We start from the raw sequence: 19,445 nt of genomic DNA, 5'->3' as shown, positions 1-19,445 counted from the left end.
GATTCCAATGTGTGAAAGATAGATTTTATACACATGCTTACATTTTTGATTAATTTATTCATGATTCAACTGACATTCATTGAACACCTTCTTCTGCCGAGCACTGCACTAGATGCTTTGGAATAAAAAAGGTGGGTTGGAGGACAGCACTGTGATTATTCTGGAAAAGTCCTTGATACTTGAAGACCTTTTACCTTTAATGTGGGGACACAATTGCCCCACACAAACTGCAGGAACCCCATCTCCTGCTGGATGTCTCGCCCTCTTCACAGCATTTACATAAGCCCTCTGCAGTTTCTCAAGTACACCATAAATGCCCCACCTTTGGGCCTTGAAAGAGGTCTTTTCTCTGCTTGAGCCCCTCTTATCAGAGATCTCCAGTCACCTCTCAGGACCTGGTTTAAGTGTCAGTTCCTCTGGGAAGCGTTCTCTGATCCTGTGACCAGGTCAGCTCCCCAGGCTGTAGCCATGCTTCGCGGGCCTTATTGCAATCCCAATTAGCTAATCATGTAGTTTAATATCTGGTATTTCTGCTGGAATTTAAAGTAGATGAGGGGACCATCTGTGTGTCTCTTTTCCCTTCTGTACCTCTAGAGTCCAGCACTGTGCTCGTGTGCAGTGGCCTTTTGCTGAATGAACAAATGTAATAATAATGGCAGAATTGCTAGCGTGGATGATTTCCTCCTTGCCACCTCACAGCTCATACCCTGCCCTTCCTTTTTCATACAGAAATGCTTGGTGATGTAATGCTACTCAGTGAGACTCTCAGAGAGCAATTCCTTTTCTTCAAGAGCTCAGTTACATATTTGAGCTTAGTGCATAATGTCCTGTGGCTGCTGGTGACACTCTGGACCCCTCTGTCTGTGCTGGGTCCTTCTCAGAACAAAGGAATGGAAAGCAGGGAGTAGCTGTTCACCCTTCCACATCCAATATAATCTTAGAGAAATAGGAAAAGATCGGCTTTGGGTGTAAAGATAGCAATCTCTTCCCCTACATGGAAGATAGAATCAAGTTGCTCATTTATGGTTAAAATAGGACTTTAAAAATAGCCAATCTAGCAAAGGCAGTGAGAACCAGGAGCTGAGACAAAAACATGTAGCAATTCATTTTGGAAAAATGGTCCTCTAAACCGATCACATAGTTGGAACTTAAAAGGCCCCAGATACAATCATGTTCTATAGAGGCCCTGAAATTGACTCAGGCACTGAAGAGATCCTAAGCAATATTACCCAGGGAGGAAGAGGAGTGGGGCATCCATCATAATGTCATGTTTAGCCCTCTTCACAAATTACAAAGTCGGAAGCGGTCCGGAGTTGACGAATGGTGTCCTTGTCTGCTTCTATCTGCCCTCTGTGGGTTATGAGGGTCTGCGAGGCAGTGCCCTCCTCGGGCTTGGTTGTAGACAGCCCCATCTCTTTTGATTATCTCAGCATCTTTTCCTTCTGTCCAGAGAGAAAGATTATTTGTGAGATCTCTTCTTGGATTCTTCTCATTTCTCTCTATTGAGGTGGCTGTGCATATTAGGATGCCCTGAAATTTTCTTTTTAGAAGGAATTTGGTGTGTATGTGTGTGTGGGGGGGAGAGGCGGGGGGTTCCACCAAGCATGGTAGCAGAACACAGCATCTCCTTACTCTATGGAGATGTCCAAGCTCAATATGACATATTTCAGCTGAAGCCTTGTCTGCTTACATGACTTTTGGAAATATTATTATAATAAATATCCAGGGACATTGTTTTTCTAGGATTCTGGTCAAAATCAGAATTGTACCCATTCTTGTAAGCCACTCTCTTGCATTCCCTGAAGACTCCAAGGGTCTGTATTCTCTAGGTAGGGTTTTACCATGTCTTTGCAAACTAAGTCCTTTGGGTTTATCTGTACCAACAGCATCACTGTCACCTGGGGAAACGGAAAATTCTTGGATCATCCCAAACCTATGGAATCGGCAACTCTGGGCGAGGGGCTCATCCCAGACCTATTGAATCGTAACCTCTAGGTGAGGTCGTCTGAAGCTTACCTTTGTGTTGTCTAAAAATAAAAAATGGGCTTCCTACTCAAATTAATAGTGCAAAAAAGATTATGAGACAATGGTTTAACTTTCCCAGACCAAAACTGAATAATGCATTGTTTATATATTAATAATAAATGGCTAACTGCTGTGGTTTTGTTAAATGGGTTAATATGTGTGAATTACTTAGAATGGTATTTGACACATAAGAAATGTTATATATATATATATATATATATATATATATATATATATATGTTTATAAGTATTATACTTATTATTTGGTCCCACAAAATATTCATTAATTAAATATAGTTCTCCCTCTTAGCGAGTATTTTAAGGGTTTTAACACAGATATAAACTAGACAATAGTCAATAAATTTGAGAGACAATAAAAAATCACATTAAAAGTGAAATTTCAAGGCATGCCAAGGGGATACTCATAAGTGACTCTTTTAATTAGAATGTTTTCATCTAATTTGTATTACTGTGAATACCTAAGCTATTCACCCGATCCTGTCCTTTTATTTGGAAGTGGGGGACTTCTCTGCCTGGCTTAGAAAACCCTCCCCTGCTGTCTCTACTCTTTCTTTCCACGGTTCCAGTTTAGAGGTTGGTGACTTTGCAATAATATGTCAGAGCCCTTGACACTTTGGGTCCCTAAACGCACGAAGATGACCTTCTTCTCGCCCTATGTGCTGCCAAGGGGATTTGACCAGAATAAGACAAAGGCTTCTATTGCAGTAAGCCAAAGAGAAGTTGAGTGCCTGTAAGTAAAATATGATGCGATTGAATTCCGCCATATTTAATTCTGTAGCATGAGTTTAGCATGAGGGTTAGTATGCCAGTGGTCTGCTCTAAAAGTTTCACCCCTGTACATTCCTGGGGCAAGGGTCCAAGATGAATGCCTAAAGATATAAGTATGTGAAATATTCCATGCTTCTCTCGGGCATCACGGATATCTAAACTGGGTCTTTGTAAAAAGGAGGGGAGCGGCTACCTGCTCTTTGTCAAAATAAAGGACTGTGTTACAATTGGTGTGGTAGTTAAATGGATGGACTCTGTATTCAAATAGAGATGCATTCAAGCTCCATGATTTACTAGCTGTGTCACCTCAGGGCAGCCAATAAACATTGCTAAGTCTCAGTTACTTACTTCATTAGTATATGGGGATAAAGTTGTGAAGCTAAATGAGAGAGATGTATTGGAAACATCATATCCCAAAGCCTAGCATCTAATCGATGCTATTTTTATTTTACATAAATTAGGAAACAAAGAGGAGAGAAATGGATTAATACCCTGTTTTAGAGGCCCTCCCTGAGTCGGAGAGTCTGTACCTCATATCAGAATCTTATTGCAAAACAGGTTATGTGCCGAGCACGAAACGAATGCATTTGTAGGAGAAATAGGAAAAAGGGGAAGGGACACTTGGTCTTTGTACATACGGACACTTGCATAACATTTCCTTCTTGAGTTCTTGAATTCCAACTAGAGAACTGAGTGTATGTTTGGGGAGAAGACTCATGAATTAATGTTTTTCCCAATAGACAAGTTCACAGAAACTTTGAACTGTTTATTAAAGAGTTGATAATGAGGAGAAAACTTTTTGAAAATCATATTAAAAAGTACCTCCCAAACTGCTTCAATAATTTAACCTTGGAATCACAAGACTCTGCTGGAATAGAAAGAACACATTTTTCTCTCCCCCCACTGTCCCTGGTGTATCACATGCGTGCGGATAGCAATGATGGCCTCCCTCTAGGAGTTGGTGGGGAAATGATACTCTTTTTGTGACCAATTGAATAATTACTGAAGTTGCCACTTGCAGTCTTGATATCTAATATTTCATAATGACATCAATTTAAAGTTAATACTGCTCTTATCTTTTGACAAAAATAAGGTTTAATATGGCTTTTCTCCTATAGGGGGTGAAATCAGGAAAGACTTTATTATACAAGATAATTAAAATTCTTCCTGAGGTTAAAAGTGATTTAAAAAGAATCACAACATGAGATAATTAGGCTTTATTAGACACTTTATCTGCTTCACTGAAGTCACTTCTTCCAGGATGATAAAATGTGCCTTTGTCTTTTTTTAGAAAGCTGGATACCAAATTTGGGGAAAAAATGATCTTTCCTCCTTCTCTTAGACTCAGACATGATTGTGTGAATGGATTTGGGGAAATAATTTAATGACAGGGTTACAGTTTCCAAAAGCTAGACCTGTGTAGAATGTGATGGTTTCCAAGTACTTATTCATTTTTCTAGTGGAATTACATTTCACTATTTTTAGTTGGTTAATAGAAAATGATATGAATTTGTGTTTCCTGATTTGTTTTTTCTTCTGACAAGCAGAATAATAGCAGATTAGTTTTGGGATGTTTAACACAATCTTTTTGCTACTTGACAGACTTGTTTATGCTTTCTTTTGCCATAACAGGTGAGGCAAAGAATGTCAGTGTTTGTGTTTTTAATGTGTTATGAACATATAATGTAGGTTATTACAATAACCATGCAATAGTGGATGGTATTTTTTACATTAAAAATGGCTCAGACATTTAAAACACAAGATGTTTTTGTAAAGAGGAAGCAGGTACCCTGGGAGCGTGGGAGTTTTGCCAGTTCTAAACTATATCCCTACGTGAGGTCTCATATTACCTTTCTAGTCCACGTTTAGTCCAATGACAAGGATGCTATGACTGTCAGTCACCCTTTGCCAAGAATTCTTTGGGCTTCCAGTGGATTATAACAATGTTCTATGCATGGGTCAAATAGTGCTTGTTTGTGCCCATAAATTTATATCCAACTTATTTTTATCTATTGATCAGTAGTTGAAACAAAATTGTTCTCTTTGTCTTTAAGAAAACATTTCAGTTCTATTGACAATGACTTGCCATATAGATTTATCAAATCATTCTTTCCTTCTAAGTGACCCCTTCCTCCAGGGAACAGCAAAGGTATATATAGATCAGTGTATCAAGGGCCAAATAAAATATACATATCTTTATGACTGAAAGCTAGGTAAGCAAATGTCTATTTTAAGGTAAAATATCTGGAAGGGAAGTAGTGAGCTTTGGTGGATAAATGGCTTCTTTGCAGGGTCTATTGTAAATGATGTGGAGGAAAGTTTTGCTTTAAAGAGACACTTAAACTGTAAAATAAAAATAGAATTAAGCCAAACTGGGAGCCTCGAAAGTATCCATTAAATAAAATTTTAAATGTTTTCATATAAGTGCACTGCTGCTTTTCAGGGTAAAAATGCTACGTACATTTTTTTGGTCTTTATCAAGTTGGTAAGTCCTATTAGGAGGAGAATGACACCTTTAGGGTCCTAATAACGAGTAAGGGTTAATAAAAAGGTGCACAAAGTGTGATCATACAGCTTAACCAATTAGTACAAAGCAAATTAGCAGGTAGCAGGTAAAGAAACAGAACACTGGCAGTACCGCTGATTTTTGTACATTGATTTCAAATCAGGTAAACTTGCTACACCTTTATTAATCCTAATTAGTGAATCTTTTGGATTTAGCTATACACATGTAGTCTGTGAGTAATGAAAGTTTGGCTTCTTTCTAACCCTTTTGCTTTTTATTCTTCTTTTGCCTTTCTGCACTGGCTAAGACCTGCAGCCTAATGTGGAATAGAAATAACAATGACTTCCTTGTCTTTCCCCAATCCCAGAAAGAAATGTTTAATGTTTCACCATTAAATAGAATGCTTAATTTTTTTGGTCGTTTGCTAATATTTATCTTGACAGGTTGTTGAATTTTATTAGATGTCTTTTCTGCCTCTGTGTAAATCATCATAATATTCAGTAAACACATTGAATTACACTGATTTTCTAATGTTAAAATGGCTTTGAATTTCTGGGGCAAATCAAAGTTGGTCAAATTGTATTATTTCTATGTATAGCTGAATTCAGTTTGCTAATATTTTATTTAGAATATTTGAATCTCTGTTCAGAAGTGAGATTGGCCTGTAATTTTCTTTCTTGTGAGTTTTGGGACCAAGGTTATCTTGACCTCATAAAATTATTTGAAAAGCATATCTTCTTTATCTAAACTTCAGAAGATTTCTTGTAAGATTGTAGTTATTTCTTTCTTAAATATTTAGAACAATTTGCTGGTGAAGCCAGCTAGGCCTGGAGTTTCTTTATAAGAATGTTTCAAATTCTATTTATTTTTATGTCAGCTTCTTTTTCTATCTTACTAACCTGAGAGCTTAGCTCACTAAATTTCAGACTTTTCTAATATATACATCTTACCGTTTGTATTTTCTTCCAAATCCTAATTTTTCTGAGGTCCATGAGTTTGGACACATACTAGTTTTGTTATCCAACATGTCAAAAATTTTCTAATTCTCTATATGATTTTTTCTTTGACCCATTGGTTAGTTGGAAGTATATATCTTATATTAAACCACCTGGGGAGTTTTAGAGACTCTTGAGCTTACCAATTTCTAGCATAATTACATTGTGATCAGAGTATATACTCTGAAATTTCAATGTTTTTAAAATTGTTAAGATGATCTTTATGGTTTAGTATATTGTTATCTCTGATGGTGTTTCACGTAGTTTTGAAAAGAAAGTGTGTTCTGCAGTTATTGAGTTTGTTTGTTCTATATTACTCATTGATTCTGGTTTGTTAATCATGTTCTTCAAATCTATTGTATCCGTACTGATTTTTGTCTGCTTCTTTCAAATACTGAGAGAAGATATTAAAATTCCCTAATATGATTATAAATTAATCAGCTTCTCTGTGCATTTCTGCTACTTTTATTTTGTGATTATGTTATGATTTAGAATTGTATTTTTTTTTTTTTTTTTGGTGAATTGAATGTTTTATCATTATGAAGGAGCTTCTTTATCTTTATTAGTGCCCTTTTGCTTAAGTTTTATTTTGTGTGATATTTACATGCTACAGCAGCTTTCTTTTGGTTAATGTTTGCAAGGTATAACTTGTTATACCCTTTTACCTTAAGCCTTCCTACATCCTTATGCTTTCGATGTCTCTTAAAAAGCATACATTTTATCTTTTCTTCACTAGGTTAACAGGCTTTGTCTTTCAGTTGAAGCTTTTTAATTCAGTTACATTTAATGCACTTATTTATATTTCAGTGTAAGTCTGTCATCTGCCTATCTGCTTTTTGGGTTCTACGTTCTCTGGTTGTATTCCTTTTCTTTCATTGTAACTGAGTATCTTTTAAAAACTCAAATTTTCATCTCTGACTTATTAATTTGGGAGTCTATACTTGTTCTTTATTCTTTTAATGATTACTCCTAGAAATTAGCAAGCATTCTTGACTTATTAAAGTCTAATGTTAGTCAAAGTTTTACTCTTTTCCCAGATAATATAAGAATCTTAGATCAATTTTACTCTATTTACTGATGTGTAACTTTTGTCATTTTTTGGTATATTTTATTCTTTTTCAAAATATATGTTAAATTCCACATCATTATTTTACACAGTCAAAAATCAAATTTTCACATATATATAATACAAGGTGTGATCACGAAATACAGTGAATGTTTAAATAAAAAAAATTATTACAGTGAGAGACACATTGCCATTAATCCTCCTCAAAATATTCCCCCTCGCTTCCGACACACGTATCCCATTGTTCTTGCCACTTTCTGAAGCAGTCCTGGAAGTCTTCTATCATGAGTGTCTTTAGATGTGCTGTCGTGACTACCTTGATGTCCTGAATCCATTCAAAACGTTTACCATTCAAAATGGTCATTTTGACTTTGGAGAGGAACCAGAAGTCTCACGGTACCAGATCTAGTGAATAAGGTGGATGAGGACACACCATAATGTTGTTGTTTGACAGAAATTGCTGTACCAGAAGCAATGTGTGACACAGAGCGTTGTCATGGTGGAGGATGAAACTGTTTGCCCATTTCATGTTAATGTGTTGTTTGTGATCCGTTATTTATGTCACACTTTAAAATACACCTTCTCTCAACCGTAGCTCCACCTGAAGTTGTCACACACTGTTACTAAGGTTCGACGCACTGCTACCCAGATTGAAAATCCCTGCCTTTCAGTTGGATGGCACTTGGCGGCAGCATTCACCATATTTGTTAATCACAATGGAAAGGCTCCATGTCATACATCACTTCTGGTATATGGAAATGTCTGTCAAATAAAAACATTATGGTGTGTCCTCACCCACCTTATTTACTGGATCTAGTACCATGAGACTTCTGGCTCCTCCCCAAAGTAAAAATGATTCAGGACATCGAGGCAGCCATGACAGTACAACGAAAGACACTCATAAAAGAGGACTTCCAGAACTGCTTCAGAAAATATCAAGAACGATGGAATTAGTGTGTTCAAAGTGAGAGGGAGTATTCTGAGGGGGATTAATGGTAATGTGTCTTTAACGATAACAAATTTTTAAAAATTTAAACATTAACTGTATGTTTGATCATACTTCATATATGATGAATATCTGGGCTTTAGACTTCACTTATCCAATTTGGACAGTTTTACCCAAAATTTTGCATAGTAATTTTGAAAATAAAATTATTTAAGATTTTAAAATATTAGATTGGCCTTTAACCCAGGGACAGTACCCAATTATTAACTCAGCCCCCAGGGGGCAAACTTTTTCTTAAAAGAACACGATGTAAATAGTCTTACTGCTGTACATTCTCTGTCACAAGCACTTAGATCTGCCATTGGAGCATAAAAGCAGCGTAAATAAAATAAACAAATGGGTGTGGCTATGTTCCAATAAAAATTATTTAGGACTCTGGCCTATGGACTATAGTTTTTTTAACCCCTGAACTAAGGCATCTAAAATTAATATAAACTTCTCATTATTGAGGTTCATAAAGAAACTACATTCTAAGACCTCTTCAGCTAATGCCATACTCCCACTTGATAATATGCTCATTGAAAATATGCTAGGGTACAGTGTGCATATGTTTTCCTATTTGTTCTCCTGGTATTGTAATGAATTAAAGCTGCTTCTGGATAAAATAGATGCATGCTATTTAGAGTAAAAAAGGTAAATATTCTTCTTTATATCACTGGTATAAGTTTTCCATCTCATGTTAGGTTACAGACAATTGATTTTGCTATCAAATTGTCTTAAAGGATGAATCTGCATTATTTAAATATTTCAAATTCCAAATGATCACTTTTGGCATATGTCCACCAATATTTAATTGGCTTATATCCAATGACCTTTTATTAAATTATTCATTTTCACAGAGATGTAGTTTCAACCAATTTTTTAAAAGAGAGATCTAAGAAAAACATTGTTAAAAGTTAGACATTCTATGAATGGTATATGAGAGGTTCTATGTTGTTTGAAAGGTTTCCAAAATAATGTCATTTAAGACCTGCCCTGTGATATAGAATTCTTGGGTCTTTATTAGTCTCTTGTTTTTGTATAAAGGACAGACTCGGAATTGTTTCCTTAGGAAACCACAACTTTACCCCTCAAGTGTTATCTTGGCTCATCTCCATTCAGAGATAGATAGTCTTATATTCAAGAACATATCCTGATTGAATTCTTTTCTTTTTTTGCTTCTAAAACATTATTTTTATTTTTCAGTATTTCTAATAATTTTAATTTTTCAATTACAGTTGACACACAATATTTTATTAGTTCCAGGTATACAACATAGTGATTAGATATTTATATAATTTATGAAGCGATCCCCCCAATGTGTCTAGTACCCATCTGACACCACACATAGCTATTATAATATTATTGACTATTGATTTCTTTTATTTTCTTAGGAGCACAGGATAGGAGGATGAATTTCTATTCTCCACTTAATCACTAACATATGGATTCTGCCATTTCTCAATGTCAGATAATTTGAAATTGAAATTGAGCTTTGAAATTCTGAAAGTTAAAATGTGAAAAATATAACTCATGAAACATTTCTGGATTGATATCAAATATTATTTTCTCTGTATCAGTTTTAAAACTATTTTTCAGTGGTGAATGAAAGGTAGCAGAATATGATACCCTAATATATGTCTCTTTGGCATAAGGATGATTTGAGCTGATTATTTTTGAGAAACAGCAGACAATGGAGGAGCTCTGAAAATAGAGAAGAAATGATCATTTTATAAGGGACATTTTCTATTATAAAGGAAATCACCTGCAAACGTGTCTCCCTCTCTGTACCAGGACAAAAAGGATGACTCTAAATCAGCAGAAATTCTTATCAATTGAGAAGACACCTACTTAAATCTGCTTAACAAAATTTACACTTGTTCTCTGTGCTTTTCCTAGTAAACTCCTAGAACTGGCCTCCACTCTCTCCCAACATCTCTTTTCGCCTTAATCTGAAGATAATATTTAAGGTGGTGACTTGGGGAATCTTGGGGAGTTATTCGTTTTTCCTGGATGTCATTCTTGTATACATGAGGTATACACATTAACAAATGACTGTTTGTTTTTCTCTTGTTAACCTATCTATTATTATAGAGGATGTCAGCCAAGAACTCAGAAGGGTAGAGGGAAAATTATTTTTTCTCCTGTACACAGGCCTGTTGTTCCATATGGACTGCCATGTTGGAGAGAGAGAAAATGGTGCAAAACAGATGTTGGTGAGTGGGCTGTCTGAGTCCTTCAGCCAAGAGTCAATCAGATTATCTCCGCATACAGTTTCACTTGAATGAAGTCTACTGTTAAAAAGTTGAGAACCGTTGCTCTAGAGACATTTTAATCCTTGGAATTTAGCTGTTAGAGAGCTGTGTAATAGACCACAATCCATTGGCCTTTCATAAAATTGCTCTTACAGAACTGTGTTCAGTGTCATTGACTTGGCTTTTCTGTTGAGCTTCATTAAAAGAAACAGCCAAATAAAACTTATTAGTACATTTTTGGTAAGGCTATCAGGTAGGACACTGCCTTCCATGCCTTTTAAAAATATGCATTAAAGAATTTCCCTCTTGAATCAGAAAACTGAATCTTAATCGGTACCAGAAAGATTAATGAGGCCCTCTTATACCTTTGATTTTCTTTAATTTCATAGATATTATGAATTTTACAACTGTTAATTATTAGCCAGTAAGAAGGTCCTGAATTTGGACCTTTCCCCTGGAAACTAATTGCATGTAGTTTTGCATACTTGGTTTACATATGATTTTGTCTAAATTTCTATTATTTATTAATTGTGTGCCTTCATGTCTTTGTTTACATTTGGATGACTGCACGTATGTATTTCTCTGAATTTACTTAAATCCAATTTTGATGAAATTAGCTTGTCAGGCAGAATTCCCTATTACAAGGCATAAAAAAACCCTTTAAGCAAAAGGGAAGTTTATTCTATTATGTAACAACAACAACAAAAAAATCCAGGGATAGAGTTGGTTTTAAATTTTGCTTGACCAAGAGTTCAAGTTAATGCCACAAGAATTTGGTTTTTCTCTCTCTATCTCTTAGTGCTGTTTTCTGCTGTGTTGGTTTTATTTTCAGAAAAATTATCACCTTGTTTGACAATAACTATATGTCTATAAATTGTCTAGCTTTGATGGTTGATGTATTAGTCAGGATTCTCCAGAGAAACAGTTCCAGTAGAAATATATATACAGAGGGTGCCCAAAACTATATATATATATATATATATATATATATATATATATATATATATATATATATATACATTTTAAGATAACATTCCATATACTCATATGAATTAGCTGACATGATAAGAGGTAAGCGAGTCCCGAGGTCTGTAGGGCGTGTTGGTAAGCTGGAGAATCAAGAGAGCTGATGGTTTAGCTCCCATCCAAATGCCAGCAGGCTTTAGACTCAGGAAGAAGTGATATTTCAATTTGAGGCTGAAGACAGGAGAAAAAGACAATATCTCAGTTCAAAGGCAGTCAGACAGAAAAAATTCTTTCTTACTTTGGGCAGGTCAATAGTTTTGTTCTCTTCAGGTCTTCAACTGATTGGATGAGGCCCACCCACATGAGGCAGAGCAATATGCTTTACTCAGTCTACTGATTCAAATGTTCATATCATCCAGAAATATCCTCACAGACACACTCAAATAATATATGACCAAATATCTGGGCACCTCATAGCCTGGTCAAGTTGGTATAATAAAATTAACCATCACAGTTGGATTTCCTGAAAGCATCTAGAATTAAATCTCATTTGGTCTGATTCACTTGATTTTGGTAGTGTGTCTGAAACTGCAGGCCAAATGAGCCCAGGGCTTATGCTGCCTGTGCCGCTCAGCCAATAGATCAACACAGGTGTTAGTTAGGTCATAGAATAAGCGTTTATGATCAGAGCACCGATGGTCTGAGAAGGCAGAGGGTCAACACCTCCAAACACTGCCTTAACATTCTCAGACTAGCCTGGGATATTTAAGGGAAAATTTAGGCATTCCTCCAGAGGCCATGTGGTGGTTCCTGGGGTCTGCATGGAGCCTTCCCTTGGTGATGTGGCTTTCCAATGTGGTCATCAACCCAGGAGTAGTGATGACAGTAATCTGGAAAGAATGTTAGGCCATAAAGATTGTGATCAGTAAGCAAGAGGTATTGTGAGCAGTAAGAAAGCATAAGTTTCAGGGTAATTATCTAAAGCAGTGAACTGGGACAGGAGATATTCCAAACTCAGAAACTGGGACAGAGGACATTCCAAGCTCAGACTGCAGGGAGGAGGTTGATCAGTTGTTAAGCTCTAGGGCAGGGTGAGGTGAGGCCAGGGACATTGTAAGGCCTCTTCTGTGGGGGTCTCAACTGGACCCTGTTTCATGTCCATTCCTGGCCAATATTTGAGGCTGGGGAATGAAATGCACTTTTTCCTAGGCCTAGATCACATAATATATACCCTGGTCATGGGGATGGTGTCAGCAATACAAAAGGAGAAACAAAGGATGAGAATGCAGAGGGTTGGTTCTCTGAAATCCAAAGCAGAATACATCTAGCACAGGGAAATAAGTGATTGTTGGAATAAAACAAGGAAACAAATGTCCATTTATTGGGATATAACTAAAAAAATGTAATGACAATGAATTATTTTTTTAGTACTCTGATAAACAAAAGCATTCAATTATTCTGTATGGTCTCCAGAAACTCTGCTGGACAAGAGAGAATTTGCATGTTTATTGATTTACAAAAAGTTGTAAAATAGTTCAAAGAAAATGAATGGCTAGAATCTGATAACCCAGAGGGATGCACTGTATGTAGACATGCATAATTTCCATTTAAACACAATTTTTTTTTCTATTATAGATCTGGAGTACTTAAAGTTTTGGCTCAAGCTTCCTCTCTGCTAGTTGGGGCATGTTGGGTACACTGCTCTGTTTATCACTTTAATCTATGCTTTCATGGCTGACCATCCCTCCTTTCATCTATACATTTTAAAAGTATGTTAATATTTTAAATCAGGTTTTCATTTTTTTCCAAATCAGGTTTTAATCAAGTCTTACAGGACTTATGAGCCATTTTGTCCGTTCATGTGGCTCTATAACTTTGGTCTCATCTCCTTTAGCATCCTAATATTTGGTTCTTGGCTTTGAATGGCAAGAGCTCAGATGGTGAGGTCAGATAGCTAGTCTGAACCTATTTCATTCTCAAATTCTGGATAGTGACTAGTGAGAATTTAGAGGGGAAGGGATACCAGCTCGAACTCAAAAATTGTATCTCGATGTATTCAGATAGTACAAGTTTGGAAAGAGAGGGCTTAGCATGTTTACTTTACATCTTAATATCAAAGAATAACCTTATTTTCAGGTTCTTGTACCTTTCAAGTAGTATCAATAGGAGTTTCAGTTGATGGTCCATTGTTAATGGTGTGATTAAGATTTGGAATGGTTCTGAGGGTCATTGGCAGAGAAAGTTATGGAGCTTTGAGATAAAGGAGGTGGAATGACCCCAAGGGCTGGTGCAATATGGGACATGCTATCTGACTAGTTGCTGAAAGGGACTGAATTGAAGCCCTCTTGGTGACTATAGCACACTAATGAGAAGACAGTGAAAATAGTGAATTGAGGATATTGGACCTGAGTCTTCAAGGACACTGGTGAAATGTAGGCATGAGTCCTACAGATCATGAGGGGAAAACATTGTTGTAATAATGAGAGGACTGCATTTCCTAGGTAAGATTAGCGTTAGATGAGCCTTTGGGAAATGAAGAGAAGGGGACTGAATTGCTCTCTTGAGTTTGGGGGATTTAGAATCGTGAATTAGATCCCCCCAAACGAATGATCTTTAGTTTATGCTTTGGGAGAATTGGGTCCTTGGACTCTAGGAGTCTATTTTGAAGGAATAAGAATTTTTATATGCAAGAGCCATAGGTGGGGATCCAGCTCCTTCCATCTGCATGACATTGGTGAGGCCCAGTTTGCAGGACCCTGGGCCTGAGGGAGACTTGAGTTCCATTGGTCTTTGAAGAGCACAAGGCTTTTGTCAAGTTGAGCTTAATTTCATTGAACTTAATAACTTTGTATTGTTTCCAAAACACAATTCCATTTTCAAAGGTTCACGATTCTCAAAGTTCACTATCAAAGAGTGCATTTTGAGCATTATTACAATAAGGACGCAGCCTTAAAAGGTGATGACTTTGAAGTAGCTAAAAATCATACAGATTTGTAAAATTCAGCCACATTACCCTAATACTTTGTATTTTTTATGCATCCTTGTTTCTTTATATATGGCATATTGTGTTCTATTGATGATGGTCTGCTGTAAAAATGGATTAATACATCATTTTGTCATAAAAATCCTCTTTTGTCAAAAGGTTCTTTTTTATAAATAGCATCTATCTTATTTTAATGTAGTTTTAAAAGGTATTGTAACGAAAAGGAAACTTTCAAATCCCTCTTATCATTTTAAAACAAAGCTTGAAACATAAGCCATTGACCTGCTCTTGTAAAAATTGCCTTGGGGATTTGGGGTACCTGATTCATAGAATTGACTATAATAGCTTCTCCAATGCCATTGTATCCTGTCAGGCATATACTTCTTCAGGGACTTCTCAGAAAGCACATGACAGATTCAATTGTTTAAAAACAGGCTTAGTGAATTTCTCAGATGCCTTTGTTGGATTGGAGATTGCACCGTACCCTGACATTAAATCCTGTGTAATATGTTATCAATTCCTACAATAATTTATCATGAAGTTGCATACTATCCGGGGTACTTATGGTCTTGGGTGCCACAGGGTTCCCAAATCAGGGCTTTTAAGAACAATGCTTCATATAGTCTCTTGGCAGATTCATCTTATATAGTAAAATAATTTCTTTTGATATTTTTCAATTAAAATAAATATACTAAATTTACATTTTTTTTTGTTCTTTCATTTTGTTTGTTTTGAGAATTTTTCTATTAGAGTTTATTTGAACCAAACTAACAACATATGCCAAGAGCTCAAAGGCTCCAACATTTTTAATTCTTTAACAAAAAGTCTTGAGGTCTTGGTTTGGCAGTACAATGATGCCATCAAGATCCCAAGGTTTTTCTCTTCTTTTGATCTACTATTCTTACCCGTTGGCATAACTGTAGGCTATCACAACCTTATGCCAATATTCTAAGCAGTAAGGAAGGAACAGGGATATTTTGTCCTTATTAGGCTTTGTTATTTTATTCAGGTGTGGAAGCTTCCCTGCCAGTGACTTTCCTTTAAAGCTCATTAGCCAGAACTAGGTCAAGTGCGTACGCATAGGCCATTGGCTGGTGTAGACCAATCATAGAGCAGAGGAGGGGATCCACGACGTGTACCATTCAGGCAACTGAGGAAGAGATGGGGCAAAACAAGGCAGAAGGAAGATTTGTTGTTAAAAAGTACAGGCGATACACATTTTAGAGAGAGAATTTAGAGTCAGTGAGTAAAATTAGAGGGCTGTTAGGGAAAATTTAGGTTTATTAAAGCAAAGTAATGAATGTTTATATTAGGAAGTAATCCAGTCTTTTGAAGGAAGAAATGATAGCACTTCATGAGGAAATGAATAAAAGGATTGAGAAAAGATGACAAAGGAATGAAAGATTTCACTAAAATTCTTTCCCAGAGTACTAGACAAGTGGCGTCACTAACATCTGTGGTAGGTGAGATGGGGAGCTGATTTGGAGGAAAGGAATAAATCCAGGCTTAAAACTCATAGAATAAGGAAGCTAGTTAATGGTATTGTAACAGTTATATAAGATGTCAGAGGGGTAGTAGCTTGGGGGAGGGTCGTTATCACTTTGTGAGGGGTGTAAGTGCCTAACTAGTATGTTGCTTTGTACACCTGAAACGAATTAAAACAAAACGAAAGAAACCTATGGTGAATGTTTACATAAAAAATTACAGTAAAAAATAAAACAAAACAATTCAACACAGCATCATTTACTGAGGACTTACCAGGTGAAAGCACCATGTCAGACAGATTCTCAGATATGAGAAAAAGAGTGAATAGATATGCTTTTCCCATTGGAGAAGAGATGAATCAATCAATAAATGACATTTAAGAAACTTTTTAGCATCTGATTGTGTACTAAGAAGGGCAGGCTTTAGGTGGGGGCAGTCTGTGACCATGTGGTCTTTTAATAGATGGGATTTTAGGGGATCTGTAAAGGACTTTTGAGGAAAGCAAAACAAAAAAATTCTAGTATTAAGGCTATATTCCTTGGTGATATATAACACCTATTTATGCCTATTTTAAAATGAAAATATACCATAGAGGGAGACTACTGAAATCTGAAGTAACTAACAACTTGGTATACCAACTTGGAGTCAGGGAAGGAGACAAAGAATTGGAAAGAGCCTGAACAGTAGGTAATAAGAACTTTCCAGCCATGCTGAGGGCAGCCCCACATTCAGGCCCTATTATACTCTTCTGGCATCTCCCTTATGTGCTTCAACTATCTAAATTCAGCAAATTCACCAAATAGTTTGCAGATTTCCACTATCTGATTCAGATCCAGCTCAGGGAGAAGGTGCTTGGACAATTTAATAAAAAAACAAAAACAAAAACAAAAAACCTTGATGAGCACAGGTATTTCTAAAGACAGAGGAAAAAGCAAAACAAAACCCTCATGCTGTCATCCTATTTAGCTAAATGAAACTGGAACCTCAGGAGAAAACTAGAGACAAGCCTGGGATAAAATAAAAAAATAGCATTTTTTTTTTTTTTTGGTGTGATAAATTTAGTAAACAGTCTCTCTGCATCATTGTGAGGAAAATTTACACTAAAAGAAATCTGTTTTGATTTTAGACACTTTTTAGAAGGTTATTTTAATTTAATTAATGAGAAATCATAGGTTAATTGCCTCCAGCATTAATGTGAGGGTATTATGCATGCAGGCATATTTTATTTATATCTCGACTGTTTGATGTACACAATCAATTCAAAAAGGGATAATGAAGAGGTGTTCTGTCCTGTGTGGAATAATAATTAGGGATTCTAGGACAGAATATTTTTTATTAATTGTGCAGCTCAGTAAACATGTTTGACATAAGACTAAGAAACACATTTGTCAAATTGTACCGATATTTTTCTCTGCTCATTTCTTTTGCTTTTCTCTAGCTTGTTTTCAGAATGGTTTTTATACTTACTCCATTTTCCTAAGCTAAAAGCTCACCGTCCCCCCCCACCCCACACACACCTTCCAAACCCCTAACAGTTTGATTTAGACACTTAGACCACCTGCTAAGTTTGTTGTGTTATGAAATTCAGGAAATCATATTGGACATCTGGCTGCTGTTTCAACAAGATTCACCTATGTTGTTAGGGAAATGAGAGTCTGATTTTGCTTTCTCATAGACAAGCAGAGACCCCATCAGTCTATAATGCAAAATAAATGACATTAGTGAAATCTCTGTGGTCTTTTGATTATTGTATAATTTGCCAGGCAATTTTACATGTGAGCCCTATCACCCAAGACAATGTTATTTTTTTAAATTTATTATTTTATTCTATTTATTTATTTTTAAATGTTATTTTCTTTACTAAGGATTTGGGCTGATAGCAAAATCAGGTCCCTTTCTCCCTATGAAATACTACCCTGGATTTCTTCTTGTCCAAAGTACAAACTATGTTTTTGTTAACTAAGTTTTACTTTATAACTATTCTGCTGTGCTTGGGACATCAGCCAATTTAACAGAACATTTTTGCTCAGCTTTGGGAAGTGATTTCAACTCTTGAATGTTCTCTCAACCTTCCCATGTATGTTTATTGAAAAAAGTTGTAGTTGCACTCCCCCCGCCCCCAGCAATAAACGTGCCTACAAATTTCTAGAATTGTTTTTCTTGAAAAATCTGTACCATCAGGAGCAAATTTTAAGGACTTGGGGCATGCGGCCCCAAATGTGCATGTCTCATCTCCTCTCACTGCTTTGGCACTTGCCTTTTCAGACAACGAGTTTTCACTGTTTTGCCAACCCCCAACTCCATCACCTCACTCAAAACACTTCCTGTAGCTAATTTTTCTGTTTCTCTTCTCCAAGCTTTCCATAAGGGCATCTCAGCAGGTATAATATATCTTGGTTAAGCCAATTGCTTCTAATTGGCACGTGATGCAGAATTGCTGCTGAACCGCCAATGCCCAGGGCTGATTCTTTGGCCCCACACAAGTCATACATGTGAGATTTATAGAGAACCATATTGTTCTAAAAATCAAATGTGAATTTTACAGCCTTTTCCTCCCAGTGTCCAGCTCCAATAGAGCTGAGGTGAAAGTGACTATAGTAATAACATTCAAATGTTGTCACCATCTGGTGCCTGTTTGGTGGCCTATGCTTTATGAACAGGTGGTCCTTGTGTATCTTTGAGTGGCCAGCTGTCCACGTCACAAAAGCCACTGTCACATTTCGTGTTAATTGGCATCTTGGTTGGAATGATCTGTGGAGAAGCCAAAGCTTGAATGGGCCTCAGTCTATTATTCCTCTTTGTCCTAAGAGCTCTGGGTCAAGGCTGACAAACATGTCTCTTTCTGTCCTTTTTTTCTGAATGTTCTGTATGAAAGTCTAAAAGGGTCCAGAATAAGCACTGTCTATCATTCAACCGACAGAAAATCAAATATATTAGGTTGGTGCAAAAGTAATTGCGGTTTTTGCAATGATTTTTAACCTTCTACACCACAATTACTTTTGTACCAACCTAATACATATTGTTCTGTTTAAGTTATTCCTCGCTGAGGTAAGAGATGCACAAAGCAACCTTCAAAGACACTTCATGGAATTTAGAAAAGGTCACTGGCCTATTTTGAATGCGCTGGAGATGATTTATTTACCACCAACTTTAAATATTAAGAGTTTCGAAATAAAAGTAGCCTTTCTTTTATCTGTTTAATATTTTGGGAGGAGGGGCAAGTCTGATCTATCGGTAGTGGTACCAGGAGGACGAAGTTGGAGAAGAGTCTCGTAGTCTATGATAAATCATGTCAAATTGCTGATATTTTGACCAACACAACTGGTAGTTTCATATGATTTAACTTAATACCTCTGCTTCTCAGTCTTCAGAGTTGTCCAGAAATATCTA

Source organism: Rhinolophus sinicus, chromosome 7, assembly GCF_057876585.1.
Source record: "Rhinolophus sinicus isolate RSI-liver-muscle chromosome 7, RSI-T2T, whole genome shotgun sequence".
In the NCBI taxonomy this organism is placed as follows: domain Eukaryota; kingdom Metazoa; phylum Chordata; class Mammalia; order Chiroptera; family Rhinolophidae; genus Rhinolophus; species Rhinolophus sinicus.
Note: the sequence above shows the minus strand (reverse complement) of the source record.